The sequence below is a fragment of the Diprion similis genome, chromosome 13 (assembly GCF_021155765.1).
Source record: "Diprion similis isolate iyDipSimi1 chromosome 13, iyDipSimi1.1, whole genome shotgun sequence".
NCBI lineage: Eukaryota > Metazoa > Arthropoda > Insecta > Hymenoptera > Diprionidae > Diprion > Diprion similis.
Window position 1 is genome coordinate 4606461 of NC_060117.1, and position 17501 is coordinate 4623961.

Genomic DNA, 17501 nt, shown 5'->3' on the forward strand with positions numbered 1-17501 from the left:
GATAAAATTTAGCTTTCTCTCTCTCTCTCTCTCTCTCTCTCTCTCTCTCTGTCTCTCTCTACCTCGTTTATACATCGGTATAAACTTATAAAAGTAAATTCCGTAACTTGTAAGATATATATGGTGTATAAGTCCCAAGAGAAAGTAGGTGCAGCTGTAAAACGAAAAATGACTTTTGTCAAAGGACGTATGATGTAAGAAAAAGAAGAAGGAAGAAAAGAAAAAAAAATTGTAGAACAATGAAAAGTCGAGCGCTTTATGTTCCGCACTCGGTGGTAATGAGAAGTGGGCGAGTTACTTCGTTCCCAAAGGACTAAGCATCCCGGAGGACTCGGGTGTATCGCATTCGTTCACAAAAAGTCCTAAATCTCCTTAACAGGAGAGAGAGAGAGAGAGAGAGAGAGAGAGAGAGAGAGAGAGAGAAGAGAGACACCGAGGGTATTGCCGGCAAAAATGGAGGGTGTTTCACCCGGCTAGAATCACCGGATTCAATTTCCACCGAAGGAACAGAAGAAAGGTGGCGAAAAGCGCGTGTCGAGGGGCCTCCAAGCCTGCATCGCATCGTGGGAAAAAAAAAAAATATCCTTCGGCTTCCGGTACACGATAGGAATAAAGACATAACCGAATGAGAAAAAAAAAAAAAAAAAAAAAAGAAAATGAAATGGAGAAAAGAGAAAAGGAAGATGAATGGGGAGAAAATAGAAAAACTAACGACAATGGGAAAGGCGTGGCACCAGGTCGAACAGGACAGACGTGTCAGCCGCAGAAAGCCGTAACTCTCGCCGATTCTATCTAGTCGCTGATGTCTTCGTCCTGCCGTTTTCTATACCTACCAACCCCCTTTTTCAACAGCTTCTTTTTCCACTTTTTGATTCACTTTTCTCGCTCTTTTCTTTCTATTCTCTGTCTCAACTTACATTTCTCTTGGCAGGTACATAAGGCACTTCTGCCAAGAGAGCAAGAAACGTTTATGAGTATATTGTAATGGATTGTTATACTGTCGTGAATAATAAGTGAGAATATCGAAGAGAGTGATCAAATTTTGGACTCTTCATATTTGTGGAAAAACTTGTAACGGTTCAAATCTCCCACAAATGGGAACCCTGGAATGGATTTGACTGGCGATGTGTCACGTGATGGGTATCAACCAATGATGGGTGTCTTCTCAAAGACGAATATCGGCTCGTTAATCCAGGAAAGTCTCCGTTCCGCTCTCTCGTCACTCACCTCTCGTTGGAACAACATCTTTCAAGTGTTCGTCTGCCAGTTTCCACGTTCTTTTAATTTCATTATGACTATGAAAGTAATCTATCCGAATTTATCAGATAAATAACATTTATTCAACGAAGTTCAAGTAAAACTACGAATGAAGAAGAATTTTACATTTAAAATAATAAAATTTCATCAAGATTAAATTGGAAATCCATGATACAACGAGCGTGTAGCCATTAAGAACCTTCGACAGAACTGCGCTTCAAAATATAAAAGATAAGTAATCGACACGCTGGTGAAAATACAAGAACATTTAAAAGACAAAAAATTAATAGATAAATTTTGTGATTGGGAGCAACGATAATCGAAAACTATATAGAAATGATAATTTGAGAAACTAGAGATAATCTATAAAAATTTCCTTAGTTGGATAAAGACATTTTTACAGTTACAATTTATACACGAGAAAACGATTTACACATCTACAATTTTATATTTACATACGTTTTATTATATACAATTCGTGTTGAATGAATGAATGAGCGAGCGGATGGATGAATGAGTTTTTATAACGTCACAAATTAAATTCACTAGATGATCGTAAACTCAAATAAATGAAAAATTTATCATTTTTTAATTTCATAACATAATACTTGTATGTTATATTTTTTTTGTCACTTCACCTTTGAATTTGATCTATAAATTCAAATAATTACTACAAACTGGGTACGTTTAGATGGAAATTGACACGAGAAAGGGTTGAACGAAAGCGGGCACTTGACCAGAAGGCACCAACTGCCAAGGTTGTGTTCACGTGACTTGAGACACTGTAGACGATAGAGTGAATCTACTCATCTGTCCTGAAGTCCGGACTGCCAACTCTCCAAGAAATCTGTTCAGCACCTAAGAAACTGTATTTCGTTAAAAGAAACTCAGAACACCATTATTGCCAAGATATGTTGGATCTAATAGCCGCTAAGTTTGTTTAACGCCAAAGAAATTATGATCAATAAGGGTGGCTGAGATTGGATCTTTCGCTTCGAAATAACGACCCATGAAACCCCATAACAATGGTACAGAATGTCAAAACATCTGTCGTTGAATATCACACATGGTCCTTTAATGAAACCAACCAAAGTGATGTCGTAAGATCGAAATGAATTTACGAAAGGCGTTGATTCGTTGACGCGGAGACAAGATTTAATGATAACAAAAAAAATGGACATTGGGAATGGACATTGCAACGACGATCACAATGGTCAAAGAATTTCCATACTCGTATAACAACATGGCTTTTGGTCCTGAATGAGACATCCCGGTTATCCGGCTAATATGGTAAGCGAGGCGATCCATCGATCGCTCAATTTGCTGGACTGGGATCGATAAAAGTCTACCCTCGACTCGAGGTAGACGGTCTGGAACCCGGCTTCGACCCACTTGCCCATCGTCGTCCTGAGGGACCTGAGTGTATGAGGTGCGGCAATGAATTTTTCAGGATCGAACGTATCGCCGAACCTGAAGGACGACCCTCGACTGACAATCATGCAGCTTTTATCTGAGGTGAAATTTCACTTGTCATAGTTGATGGAAAGTTCTAGTACGATCAGTGAGCATGGTTACCATAGAAAAATAGTAAGAAATTATGCTGGATTTTGGATGGATGAGAATGTCTGAAAATGGTTGAAAGGATGTCAGGGAACATCAGGTTTCAGATCCTGGAAAAATTGGTAATGTCGTGTCAATTTTTTTGGCCACAAAGTTGTGGCAATCCTGACTTCAAAGGAACTGGTACTTTTCCTAATAGTGCAAGAGATGAAGGACGGAATCTGTCGAGGGTCCTTTTTCATAAGATCTGTTTGAAATCAAACGAAGGAAAGGTTATCCTTGCGCCTGATAAGTTCTGTGCCAGAAATTTGAGCTCTTTCACTATCGAGTAGTGCTAACACGATGCAGGGATAAAGAGTTCGTGGTGCTCGAACCATTAGCAGGTGATTGATGGCTGTTATTCGTTATTTTCAATAGTCGAATGCTGATCAACCATTGCTATATATATATATATGTTCCATTATGCGGCCCGGATTTCCTGTCGAAAGAAATATAATGCGTTATTATACGCTGCGTATTTCACGTGATCAGAATAGTAGTAGTAGTAGTGGTGGTAGTGGTAGTTGTAGTTGTAGTTGTAGGTCAGAGGGACGCTTTGTGCGAAGTATACCTCGAGTCATATATAAACTGTCGAAGCTGATAAATATCTTCAGATATTCGCCTCGATTATGGTTCTGCGAAAAGTCATTGACTATGAGTTCCCTTTTTTCTTTGACTATCATCCACAAATCCGTATATAGGAATTCGTGAATGGTGCTGTCAGTGTTGGCGCCTTTCTGATCGATCTTATCTTGTTTTTTGTCAGCTCAAGTCGAAGGGTTAATTACTTATGAAATCTGGTGCACATCTCTTCGTAAATCTTTTGAAATCCTTGAAATCTCATGAAATCTTTTGAAATTATTTGGAATTATTTGGAATTTGTGAAATCCTTGGAAGTCATTTAAAATTCTTTGAAATCCCTGAATTGATCTGAAATCTCTTGAAACCGTTGGAAATCTTTGGAAATCATTTAAAATCCTTTGAAATTCTTGAATTGATCTGAAATCTCTTGAAATCGTTCAAAATCTTTGGAAGTCATTCAAAATCCTTTCAAAATCTTTGGAAGTCATTCAAAATCCTTTCAAAATCTCTGAGTTGATCTGAAATCTCTTAAAATTGTTCGAAATCTTTGGAAGTCATTTAAAATCCTTTCGAATCCTTGAGTTGATCTGAAATATCCTCAAATCGTTGGAAGTCTTTGGAAGTCATTTAAAATCCTTTGAAATTCTTGAATTGATCTGAAATCTCTTGAAATCGTTCGAAATTTTTGGTAATCATTTAAAACCCTTTCAAAATCTCTGAGTTGATCTGAAATCTCTTAGAATTGTTCGAAATCTTTGGAAGTCATTTAAAATCCATTCAAAATCCCTAAATCGATCTGAAATCTCTTGAAATCGTTGAAAATCTTTGGAAGTCATTTAAAACCTTTGAAATCCTTGAACTGATCCTTAATCTCTTGAAATAATTTACAATTCTTATTCAATCTTGTAAAGTCCTTAAAATCTTTGGAAGCAATCTGAAATTCTCTGAAATCCTTAAATTTATGTAAAATATTTTGAAATTATTTTTAATCTTCTGTCACGTTTGAAACATTTTAAAACCTTTTAAAATCTCAAAAACACGTGTGCATCAAAAAAAATATGAGCGATTAAAACCTCGGTTAAAGTTGAATTTAGTATAACTAAAACCTGGTCGTGAAGGTTTTTTTTTTTTTACTCATTAGGGCTTATAAAAAATGTCAGACGTGTGTTTTCCGGAATGCAGAGAGTGTTATCCCGGTGGTTAACTCGTTCCGAACATTTCCACCGCTGTGCAGCCTCTCTGGATGCTCAGGTTGTTTCCTTCCAGGTTTAACGACCGTACTTTCACGTCGTGACACCCTTCCTAACGACCCTACGGGAGTCGCAACTTTGTTCCTTTGACGCGGCGCAGTTGAGAACTGCATGAAGGGAAGAAGTGAAAAACCGTAGGAAATAAACACTCCGGATGAAAATTTGAACGCAGCCGTAAACGCATGACGGTAGGAATTATATTTATATGAAGATATTTTTCAACGAAGAAATATCCCCGCAAAGTTTTCTTTTTTTTTCTTTTTTTTTTTTTTTTTTTTTTGTACTAAATCGAGAATAAATCTTTCATAAAATTTCAAAATCTAACCTGTTATCCGTGTACACTAGGGTGTTTCAAAAAAAGACATATTTTTTTTTTTTCTTATGGTGTCCAAAAATTGATAGTACACCTAAAACCGAAAATTTTGGTGCCAATATGAGCTTTTAATATCAATAGTAAGGTTTGCCTCTATTCATTTCTTTATTTTCTATTTAAATAACACGGGAATTTTTTTTTTTTATTTTTGAATTTTTATTACTTTGGAACGGTTCATCGTAACAACAATCTGAAAAAAGAGATTTGTAGTAAATTTTACGTTCTACAAAAAGTGTCTGGAGAGATCAAAGTTCCTCAGATCAAACGTTTCAAAGATATCAGCGATCAATAATAACATCAATCAAAAATTTGAAATATTTTTCAATAAACTACAAAAAATATCATATGCCATATTTATATTTTTGGCGCCAAAATTTTTGGTTTTAGGTATACTATCAATTTTTGAACATCATAAGAAAAAGAAAAAAAAAATTCGTATTTTTTTTCAAACACCCTAGTGTACCAATATCGGTTAAACTCAATTTTCAAAACGGATCTTCTTCCTGGTATAAAATTTCAAACGACTTTCTGCGCCACGATAAACAGTCAATATACTGTAACTCTAACAACGCGGTGAAATGAAGAAACCCTTAGAGGATGCAGGAGCCAGATGCCGTTTCTACTGATACTTAAAGTTGACGATAGGACTTGCACAAAAGGGGAATGTAAAAAGGACGCGCGGTCATGCAGTAAAACGGTTCCTACTATCCCGGAGGAACTAGGCGGTTGACTTAGGTACTCGTGTCCCGGAAAAATAGCGCGACCTGGAAAATAACTATTTAACCTTACGCAAAAGGTGAAGCGAACCTGCGGAAATTCTTTTATTCAGCTTTTTTGTATCCCGATTTACTTTTCTATTCGTGATAAAATTTATTTAAGAATCCTAATTTTTGGTTTTTTTTTTTTTTTTTTTCTCTTTTTACGTTGTTTAATCGAATTCGAAATCAACGAACAAATTCCAAATTAACGATATTGCATTAAATTGCGTTACTCGTAATTTCCTCACGTTATTGAGCTTGCATTCTTTTTCAAGAAATAATAATTTTTTTTGCAACATAGCTGCTTCTCGAATAAAGAAATCTATTTTTGACATAAATTCAGAAAACACCTTCGATTAATTACTAAAAAATGCATTTAAAAAGCTTGTGTTAAAATTTGAGACTGATCGGTTCAGCCGTTTCCGAAAAATCTTGCTCACCGATATTAAAAACACAGTTTTGAGAAAATTGCGTTTAAAGTTTCAGAAGCACTTGACATGTAGTAAAAAAATTTTTTTTAACTTACATCGAGTTTTCAATATTTGCCGGATTGACAAAAAATTTTCTGCGTGTGTACTTAAATATATTTACATTACGAAAATAAAATAAAAAAATCGATTCTTTGAAAATTTTAATCGTTTATAACTCGTTAAACGAAAGTTGAACAAAATTTCTCGGTATGTTGAAGAAAAAAGATAAATTCATAAAAGTTTGTATCCTTTCATTGGTGAATCCTTGACGATATTTACAATCAGAAATATCTTAAAAGCCTTTCGATTAATCCTCTTCGAATGATCGTCAAATTTTTCATACAGACACGATGAAATATTTCGCGACTCGAAGCCGTCCGGTTTGCATCTTGATTAAAAACCTTCATTCACACTGATTAAACTCCGTTTTATTTATCTTAATTACTGAAGTCTATGAAAAAGCTGAATTTACTTTTTATCTTTTGACTCTCAAGTTTTCTTTCAAGTCTTTTAAAAGAAATGAGAAATATCAATGCTTTAGGTTAAAATTAATTACACCGTTCGCCTCGTTCCTCTTGTATACAGGGTGTCTCATATTGATTAATTCAGTAAAATATCTCAAAAATCAAAAAAATTACTTGACTTTTCAATTTTTCAGTTTCAATTTTTATTCATTCAAAATTTTCCTATTTCAAATATTTATAAAAAAGATTCTTCATTTATTTTATCAGACTTTTTATTTTGACTGATTAAAATGAGACAGCATGTATACATGTACTTACCTGAATTTCTATACCAACTTCTGAAAATTCGAATACCGGGTTTTGAAACGAAGGGAAAAAACTCCATAAACTGATGGTTGAAAAAAATATATTGCAATGAAATTTTACGCTCTTTCGCAAGAGCCAGATTTTCAATGAAATTCCAATGGAAAATTGAATGGTACGAAAATTGCCTCAAATTTTTTTTTCCCCCTAAAATAAATCTGTTGGCATGTATATACAGTTTCGACATCGATCTTTCTGCTTCATAGAATAACAAAAATCAAAATCCCAGATTTTATTTTCGACAATATTTTATTCGATGTTTTATAATTCTAGTATCAATAACTCGGGATTTTTAGCATTGCAATAATTATATCACGTGACGTTCAAGATCAAAATTATGACGTTCAATTTCATTGTACTTTACACCCGAGAAGCGAAAAGAAATTAGAAAACAAAGAGTCGAATCATTCAAAGTTATTATTTCTTTGCCAAACGAACTGATGTATGGCTGACTTATGGTGATAAAAAAAAAACAAAAAAACACGCATCTCGTCCCATAAAATGCAGTCCAAGCTTCGATTCCAGCCATTTTCCCATCGAAATTCCGTCGAGGATTCATGTCACGATATTTTTTTTTATTTTTGTTTCCCCATAACAATGATAAGGGTGTCGTTGTTCGACGGTCACGTGACATTGGCAGCAATTAAGAGAAACCGCACGTACAGAGCTCGACGCAATAAAATCGGAATACCTGCGTTACGCAACGCGTTACGTGTCCTCCTCTGATACGAGGAAAACGGGAATTCAGGATCTGAATCAAATTATTTTGACAACCTATCAGAAATCCCGTATGTCGACGGATTTATGCACCCCTTCTTCATTCGCCTCGTTTCGATGCGATCTGGTCAACAGTGCACTCTAAATATTTGCAAAAAAGCAAATGGAAGGAATGAAATTCTGAAATTCGGCAACGAACTCAAATCACAATTATAATCAGTTCGATTCGTTTCGGCTTTTGTGGAAAAGTGAGCACCGTTCAAAATGTTTTTTTTTCTTTTTCTTTTTTTGTGAATCAATTTTTACACGCATTTTTTGGAAATTTTATTTTGTTGTAAATACCAAAATTAATGAAATAATGCTTTTGATATTTTTTTGTCATCATCTGATTTTGAACATTGAAATTTCATTTTCAGGTAAAAATTTTTCATCCGATTCTGTAATGAGACAAATAATTTTTTAGAAGAATTGAAAAAAGTCTATACGTAACATTTTTTCGAAAAAAAAAAAAAATAAAATTCATCCTTCAAAAAGTACGTATATACGTACAAAGATCGATGTTTTCTAAAGACAAAAAACAAGAAAAAAATGTCACTCACAGCCGTTTGAAATTCTTCTCTTTTTTTGAATTCGTTTTTACAAATATCCAAGCAGATTTCTTTGTTTCGTTATACTGCTAACTCATTGATTTTCGTTTCTTCTGAAAAAAGTGTGCACACTATGCGGTCGGCCAAATTGCATCTGCATGGCTATACGGCGATAGGTCAAAAGCAAACTGCAGCGTTTGCACTGATTTGCATTGGCACCGAGGTAAAAGGTGCGAAACAGCATTAACATGCGAGGATCAAACGTGGGGCAAACTTCTCTTTCACAAAGGGTGCTATCGAGCCCTGATCCACCTGTATTTACCTGCGAACCAAATTTCCATTTCAACGGTTTTCGTAATGGGATGCTTAATCAGTTTCGAATCCCGCAGAGAATCTAACCCTCAAATTCTCAGGCCAAAAATTTGAAAATCCTTCTGCAAAACACCACTTTTTGAACACGTATGGAACTAAGTTACTTTTTTAAGCAAGATAAAAAAGAAATAAAAAAAACATTCTCCCCGTCCATTTTTTTACAAGACTTTTATTGATGCTTCAAGAATACAAAAAAAATTCATCAGATAAAAATAATCGAAAATACAAAAAGTTACAGGTTGGTAAAGTGGGGGCTACAAAAAAAAAAAAAAACGGCGCGTTCTGGTCGACATGTTTTTGACTCTTGTAGTGTTCTGAAACAAAAAAACAAAAGAAATTCTTTATTAGTGAAAACGTCTCAGTAGTTCGGAGCACGGAAAGGGATAAAAAAAATTTTTATTTGTGCCCCCTTTTTTTTTTGACCTTTGCACCAAAATTCAAAAAACGCGTTTAAAAATCCGTTCCGGCCGGACCGGCTTCACAAAAATAACTGTAGCTCCGAAAATAATTGGAATTTTCAAAAAACCTGTTAAAGGCTTATTCGTAAAGGTCTTCACTTTGAATACATTGAAAAAAAAAAAATCGGTTAAAATCTTAGGCCCATCCAAAAATTATTAATGTATAATAATAACATCATGGACGTGTCCCATTAAAGCTACAAAAGCAAAGCTTCCGGTTATGGTAAAAATTAAAGTAGTTGAGACTTTTACGGTAACCTGTAAATACATATACCTAACTAGAAATTTTTTGGCCGTGCCTCTCGTTTATTTATAGTCACAATTCCAATGGTTCGCGTTCGTCCCTGTGGAGTCTGCATGATGCTCGCCGAGTCAGCAAATCTACCGATGATTAATTTACTTTAGGCCAGAGGGAGAGAAAAGCGGATGGTTGATGCAGGGTGTTCCCGATGGAACATCGCAGGCCTCGGAATTACCCGTCGTTCCGTTTTACCGACCGCACTAAATATCCCATTTCTCACATCCAAGACACTGAGAAAAATCACTGAAGCGTTCAGTCTCTCCATTCAATATATTTCCCTCCAGTACACCATTGTTTCTGTATTCCGTTCTATTTCCACCTGCACCATTGAAAAACTTCCTTTTTTTTTTGGGTTCGAGGTGCGTTCGACACATCAAAGAAAAAAAAAAAAAAAAAAAAAAAAATTGAACAACAAGTATGCACTTGACTTCAAGACTTCTCAAGCGCTAAAAAAAAAGGCAAAAAAATAATTTATTCACTCGACTTTAACTGACTCACCATCAATGAACGAATTTTCAAGTGACTTGAAGTGTTTCCGGTTGAATTAAAATCACTTCAAAACGTAAATTCAAGTCAATTCAACGATGATTTGACAAAAATTCTGACCATACACAACACCTGACCTCAATTAAAAAAAATGCCATTTTTCCCAAACATTGTACAAAAAATTATACTGATCAAAAAAATGGTGCTTTTCAAATAATGGCACAGAAAAAACAAAAATGGCACTTTTCAAAAAATGGTACCTATGAAAAAAAAATGGTACTTTTAATAAAATTGCATTTACAGCCTTTTTCAATTATTCTATTCAATTTGTATTGCGATCGAGCTTTTTCTCGGGAAAATTTCTCCGTTTGAAAAAAAAAAAAAAAAAAAAAAAAAAAAACTTATCGTAATCCCGACGATTTCACTGGATATGAGTATACACACCTGAAATGCACTGCAGATTGCGTGTCGATAAAATGAATCGTTGAAAAGAATGCGTCAATGTTTGCAGTCCTATACACCCTGTAGATCGCCTCAAGATTTCCTTGATGCATAGCCAAAGAATTCCGCGTCGCGTCGCCTGCATGCTTAACTCAGCCTTAGAAGTACGTATAACTTTGCTTCGAATCGAAATGCGCCAACCGAATGGTCCATTAATCTTTGACTTTTCCCGCAGAGCCGTTGCACTTGCCTATAACCGCATATTTGTACTAAATCTCGCATTATTCGCGGTTACTTGACAGAGAATATTGTCTTCCTGGCACGGTCAGAGTTATTTCCCCCTCCCCCTTAATTCACAGAGCTTTATTTTACGTCGATTGAAAATCGTTTTTCCGATAAAACATTTCGTTATTTATCACGTTTATTTCAAATCCTCTCTGATGGTGGATTCTCGAAATAATCAAATCTAAAAATATACCCATGAATCGATGTATTTCCACACGGTTCTGCATTACAATATACGTATCAAAGTACAATTTTCATTTTTATTATTATATCGGGAAAAGCTCTGCAGCTCAAGTAATTATTTATCAACTCGCGCCGGGTTCAATTACCGCTCCATTTTCAATTTCAATTACAAGAGAAAAAGATAAAGAAAAAAGAAAAAAAGAAAGAAAAAAAATTTCAACTGATATTTCTTTTTTTTTTTTTTTTTTTTTCAATCATCGTTTTCAACCGTTTTATTTATAACCATTTCCGTGCCGATATATGCGTTTCATTTGGATCGATACGATCGTTCTGTTTAATTTCCACATCACTTGTCAACTTTTGCAATGTTAATATTTGATTTATTAATCAGATATTAGAGTATAGAAAGTTATACCGAGTCAAGTTCACGGTTAAAATATATTCTCTTGAATGGTTAGGTTACGATATAGTTTCGTTGGTTGAATTTCCAAGTCTTTTCGACTGCCTTTGTGAACAAGCTTCTAAATTTAACGCGATATTCCGAACGAATAGGATTCGTACATTTATTGATGTAAAGTCAAACTTGTGGGTTGTACCTTACAGTCTGGTATCAAATACAACCAACCACAGCAAAGTCCATATATATATATATATATATGTGTATAATGAATAAGCTTTGTTTGTAATTGAATTTCAGCTACGTGCTGACGCGAATTTCTCTCACATCTGCCAATCAGCCGCCCTTAGATCACACGTAATATACTTAAACCGCAATTTAAGGATGTATCAAACGTACATTTGACTCAAAGAGATGCAAATACTGAAATATCACGTAAAGAAGGTTTTTAAGTGGGAATCACGTTCATCGAATTGAGTTTAGTTTGAACAATATTCCGTTGAAAAAGGAAATTAAAAGACGAAGAAAAGAAAAAAAACAATCAAACAAACAACGTGAGTTTCAGATATACAACAGTATAATTTATTCATAATAATTTCTATAGTATTAATGATTTTGGAGGGCTTTTCGGTATTAAATTATTTTTACAGTAAAAAAATCGTGTCGATTTTACGATTTTAATCAACTAAGGATCATTTTTATCAGAAATGAATTCTTCGGAACGAGTCATCATGTTTATATTTTTCATTTGGCTTCTTAGTTGATAAAAAAGAAATGAAAAAAAAAAAAAAAAAACATACCGTTGTCGAAAATTTGATATTTTGTAGGTTTCTGAAGAATTCGTTTACGTAAAAAACACAAAGAAAATATAAACATATAAATAAACCATGCGATTTTTATTAATATTAATAAAATTAACAAGTAATAATGAGTTAATGATTTAGAAATATTGAAAGTGCTAGAAAGAAAAAAAAAAAATGGAAGAGAAATCGGTCCACCGTGGATCCCGTACTCGAAATTTTTGTAATAGAAAATTTTGAGAACTTTCCAAAAACGTCCTTTCCAAAATCACTCCAAATATTTATGAATAATTGAGTAGTTGAATAAAAATATTTCAGACTGGGAACAATTGGGGAAAAAATTTAACCAAAATCAGAAATGGTTAGGTTCAAACGTTGGTCGAGCTTGCATGGAATTATCCATACATGAAAATCTAGTGATTAATCAAAAATCTAAATATTGCTTGAAAAATGGATGAGATTGAAAAACAGACGCGTGAAATGAATTGATTATAATACGTACGGATAGGATAGCGCTCCAGTTAAATTTATACGCAATTTTATGTACTCTATATATATATAGGGCATTCCAAGTGAAATCGAAGAGGCATTTCCCTCGGGTCATCAGATCCTTCGATAAATTTTTTTTTTCGCATTAATTCTACTTCAAAAGAAGCTTGATTTTGTATTTTCCAAAGAATTTTCTGGCAACTCCCTCAGATGACGCGACCATAATTTTTGTATAAAAAAGGGATAACAAAAAAAAAAAAAAAAAAAAAAATACCATTCTTAAAATTCTGTAATTTCTTCCACAGATTCTAGGTCTTAAATCAGTAAGGTCTATCGAGATTAGAAAGTGGGATTCGACTGCTATAGTTTTCTTTTTTCTTTTTATTTAATTCCTTGTTTGGACTATCAGGAATTAATTTTTTTATTTTATTTCTTTTCTCATTTTAAAAACCCGAAATAAAAAAAATATTTATACGAGGATCTGATGACCTGAGGCTTTCACTTGGAATGCCCTATATTACACATATAGTTATATACATTATGTACACGTATGATATACGTGAAATAGTGAATAGAATTCGCCAATTTCCGCGTACCTATAGATATATTGAATAGCTTGTGATTATAATTCTATTTACAGTAGGTACCGATTGCCACTACTAATTTGGAAAATTAATCGAAAGGTAATTATCTGCAAATTCATACCTGAACAACGATATTAATGATCGGCTGCGGCACAGAACGCAGAGGCTGAGCTGATATTCCGCGTATGCATATAACTCCATTAGGGAATATATATCTCTAAATACAGTATATAGATCGATACGACAATATTCTGCACAGTATAAAAAAATTTCATTTTCCAAATTTCAAACGGGTTCAAATCGTTCCACGATAAGCCTTTCGAAAAAGAATTCAGAATAAAAAAAATACACGTGACTTTTGATTGTGAGAAAAGAAAAAAGAAAAAAAGGGCAAAAAAATAAAAAACACAACTTGCCTAGATTTTTTTCCCCTACGAATTTAATTCGGGATTAATTATGGATTTTCATATTTTCCAAGAGAGAGAGAGAGAGAGAGAGAAAAAAAAAAAGAAAGAAAGAATTTTGTTCTCATAGATTTTATTATCTGTCTACTATAGATGAAAATTAAGACTCGAATAATAATAATGTTTGATGGAAAATCTTCCGCGTGTTTTTTTATTCTTTCAGGTGAGGTGGATGAAAAAATTATGAGCTCGTTGAGAAATTGAAAATTTCAATTCAATCTTTCCGAGCTTTTGACCCGGGTCAAGTAAATTTTGAATCGTTCCCTTCCTTTTTTCCCCCCGATAGATTGAACACGGCGGACAAAGGACACTAGGATTTATACGATGGCCCCGGGAATTTTCTTTGGAAAAGCTTGCGGGCGAACCAGCTCGCTAAGTGATTCTTTGAGGTCTTCGACTATATATAGTATTATACGCGGCTGAACTTCGTTCTTAACTATGTAATTTCACGGTCGGTTCACTGTCCTCCAACCCCCGTAAAACAGCAGCAGCCGACATTCCCTCGCCCCTCTCTCTCTCTCTCTCTCTCTCTCTCTCTCTGACTCTCTCCCCTTCGTCTTTGCCTTAATTATTTCAAGAAATTGCAAGACTCAATGCCCCAGCGTTATTTCACGACTATAGAGAAGATTTCGGAATTTATATTTGCCTTCATTTGCAATTAAGAAGATACATTATATACGTATACATACGATGTCAAAACATGGTTCAAATAATTGCTTACAAGTTATGTGAATAATGAAATTTCTGTAAATATACTCACGGCAGAGAAAAAAGTAGAAATAAAAATAAGAAGAAGAATATAAGAAAAAAAAAAAACAAGAATCAATCGTAGATTAATTTGACGTAAAAAGTGAAAAAACGATCTTCTATTTTCCACTTTTTCCATGTTTCTAATCGATTTCCCAGACGATTAAATTTTAAATTTAAACATTTTTGACAATATTAAAATATAATATAACACTTGAGCTTATACTGGTTGAGAAAGGAAAAACCTTTTCTTTTTTGTTTACTTTCAACAACCAGAAACAAGTTTTCAAAATACTGGTCGTATCACTACAACGATTCTTGAATTCTGTATCTGTACAGACTTTTTTTTTCACTTGACGTCAAAATTCGTTTTACGAAAATAAATAGCTGCTGCAGTTTATTTTCCGAAATAATTTTTCTCCCCATTCATTGAGATTATGAAAATAATTTCGAAATCAGGATCAAAAAAGTCGTCACTAGATTTTTTCCAACTTGAATCGTTTGGAGGTTTTTGTATTTTGAGCAGTTGAATTGGACGCAATTACTGTAGTCAAAATTAGCAAAGCCATGTGAAAAAAAAAACTTGAGCATAATTTATAGAATAATTTAGTGGTTTTTGAGTGTTTATCATTTGTCGTAATCAAAATTCGGATGATTGATATTTTTTATTTCATAAAAGTCATTTTTTTTTCTTTGCATTACTCTGCCAAAAACGTGAGCATTTTTACTTTTATGAAAAAACGATAGTACTCGATGTTTCATACGTTAAATCTACGCTTATTTTCCGAGATAAAACGATTGCAAACAATTCCAAGTCAATCAGACGATGCATTCACTAAACTTTAAACTAAAAAACGAGAAAAATTTTGTGGCATTTTCATAACCGTTAATCCTACGATGTTTTACTCGTACTTACTGAATTTCCGAGGCTTTTATCGGTGGAAAAATCTTCCGAAAATCGATTACACGAGAAAAGGAAAAGCTTTCAGTTGCATGAAAAAAAAATGATGTAAAAAAAATTTTGATTATAATTTTTTTTTAAATATCCATTTTTCCCAAGATATGGTAAATTCGAATAAAAATAAGTAAATGCATCAAATTTACGATAATTTGGTAGAAAACAAACAAAATGAATTTTTTTGGCCAAATTTTTGAGACTAGTCTTAATTCCATGATGTATGATAATCTAAAAATAATAGACGATGAGGTATGATAATCGATCCAGTTTCCTTGGTCAAATGCAGCCGTGAGTCGAACAGCAGTTGACTGCTGATTCCGAAGTTTGCAAAACCATTTTGGCAGTCGAAGCGAGAGCTGCTGGCTCTTGAGAGATAATTCAACATGGAAGTTTCCAGACAAGGCTCGATGCCCGAACAGTTTTGATATATATCGTGTTCCAAAAGCAGTTTGGAAACGCAACGTCGACTCGATTTTCACCGTGAAGCTAGAAGCTCCGAGTATTCATTCGCTTTGACTTTAGGTGATGAAATTTTGCGCAATTATTTGTGTGGAGAAAAAAAGGAGGACCCCAAAAAACGTTGAATACTAGCCTCTTTTCTTTAAGCCCTGCATAACTTTTGAAGGAAATAACATAAGTTAGTCCAACAAGGCTAAAAATAATGATTATTTTAAACTGCATCTGAGTTTGCTTTTAGTTTATCCCCATCAACTCTTACGCATCGAAAAATTATCCCTTCAAGAGGGTGGAAGCTGCTCTGGTACCAAAAACGTGGATGAAATAGTTTTTGGTTCTTTTATTCATTGGAGTATAATTCAATCGTCTCAATTATACACACTTAACATTGCTTCAATCCTTTGAAATTCAAAAACTACCCCTATAACGGGTGGAAGGTACTCCGGTGTCAAAAACGTGGATGAAACAGTTTTTCGTTCTTTTCTTATTAAGGTATTTTACGCACCCTTAATTATACTTACGTAGCATCACTTCAACCCTCAAAAATTCAAAAAATACCCCTATAAGGGGGTGGAAAATACTCCGTTATGAAAAACGTGAATGAAACAGTTTTTGATTCTTTTCTTATTAAAGTATTTTACCCACCCTTAACTATACTTACTTAGCATCACTTCAACCCTCAGAAATTCAAAAACTACCCCTATAAAGTGATTTTTAATTGTTTTTCTCCATTAAAATTTACTGCCTATCTCGTTCTTTGAACTTTCGTAGCCTTGACTAAAAAATCTGATAAATGTTACTATCGTTTTCGATGATGACAAACTCTTCTACAGGATTTTCTTTCTACTATCGCTGTGATTTGATTTTTGTGCAACGATGAAGGTCTTATTTAAGTGAAAAAAAATTCAGCTGAATATAAACGAACAGATTTGATGTTTCAATGACAAGAAAAATGTACAATATTTTCCTATATTTCCGACAATATTTTAAATAAAATGTCCAATTTGCATAATTTTACCAGAATCATTTGGTGACTAGAAATTCTTCTTAATTTTACCGAGCGAAGGTCTTTGCAAAATTGAACTCGGGTTAGACCAGCAAAAAGCAGCTCGCAGTACGTTTTTTATAGTGAAAAAACCAGATGGAGGGAATGAGCGACTCGGCGAATGCCAACGTTTAATTAGAAGACGTCAAATTAGCGAAGCCGCAAGGTTAATGAACGCAACTGCGTTTCGTGAGCCCAAAAATACGACTTCACTGTGGGATAGACCGAAGAATTTAAAAGCTCTTTTTGTTACCGTTTTTGCCCCCGCAGTGGAGACACTTGTTTTCGCCAATTTTATTCAAAGCTTTCAAATTATTCCCCAAGCTTGCAAATTATACGAAAATATAGTGAAATTTATAGGCATAATTATACCGTAAAAATTGAATATTTTGCAAACTTGTCAAGTCAGAGAATTTTTTCTTCCCCTTATTTTCGAATTATAAACGCGAACAGCATAGAAAATTTTAAAGCAATCTGTATTAATTTTTGAATGTAAAATTATATCATGATTCTCTCTCTCTCACTCTCTCTTTTATTTTTTTTTTTTATATTTTCATATTCTTTTTATATTATATATATATATATGTCTATGGTTGCTAGGAGGCTTTGCTCCAC

The 17501-nt window shown here is 33.9% G+C and overlaps 1 protein-coding gene across 3 annotated transcripts in view; it reads left to right on the forward strand.

The window, feature by feature from the left end:
- The window catches only part of LOC124414078 (hemicentin-1-like), a 169466-nt gene that overhangs the window by 119205 nt on the left and 32760 nt on the right, over positions 1-17501 (forward strand). The window lies entirely within an intron of this gene.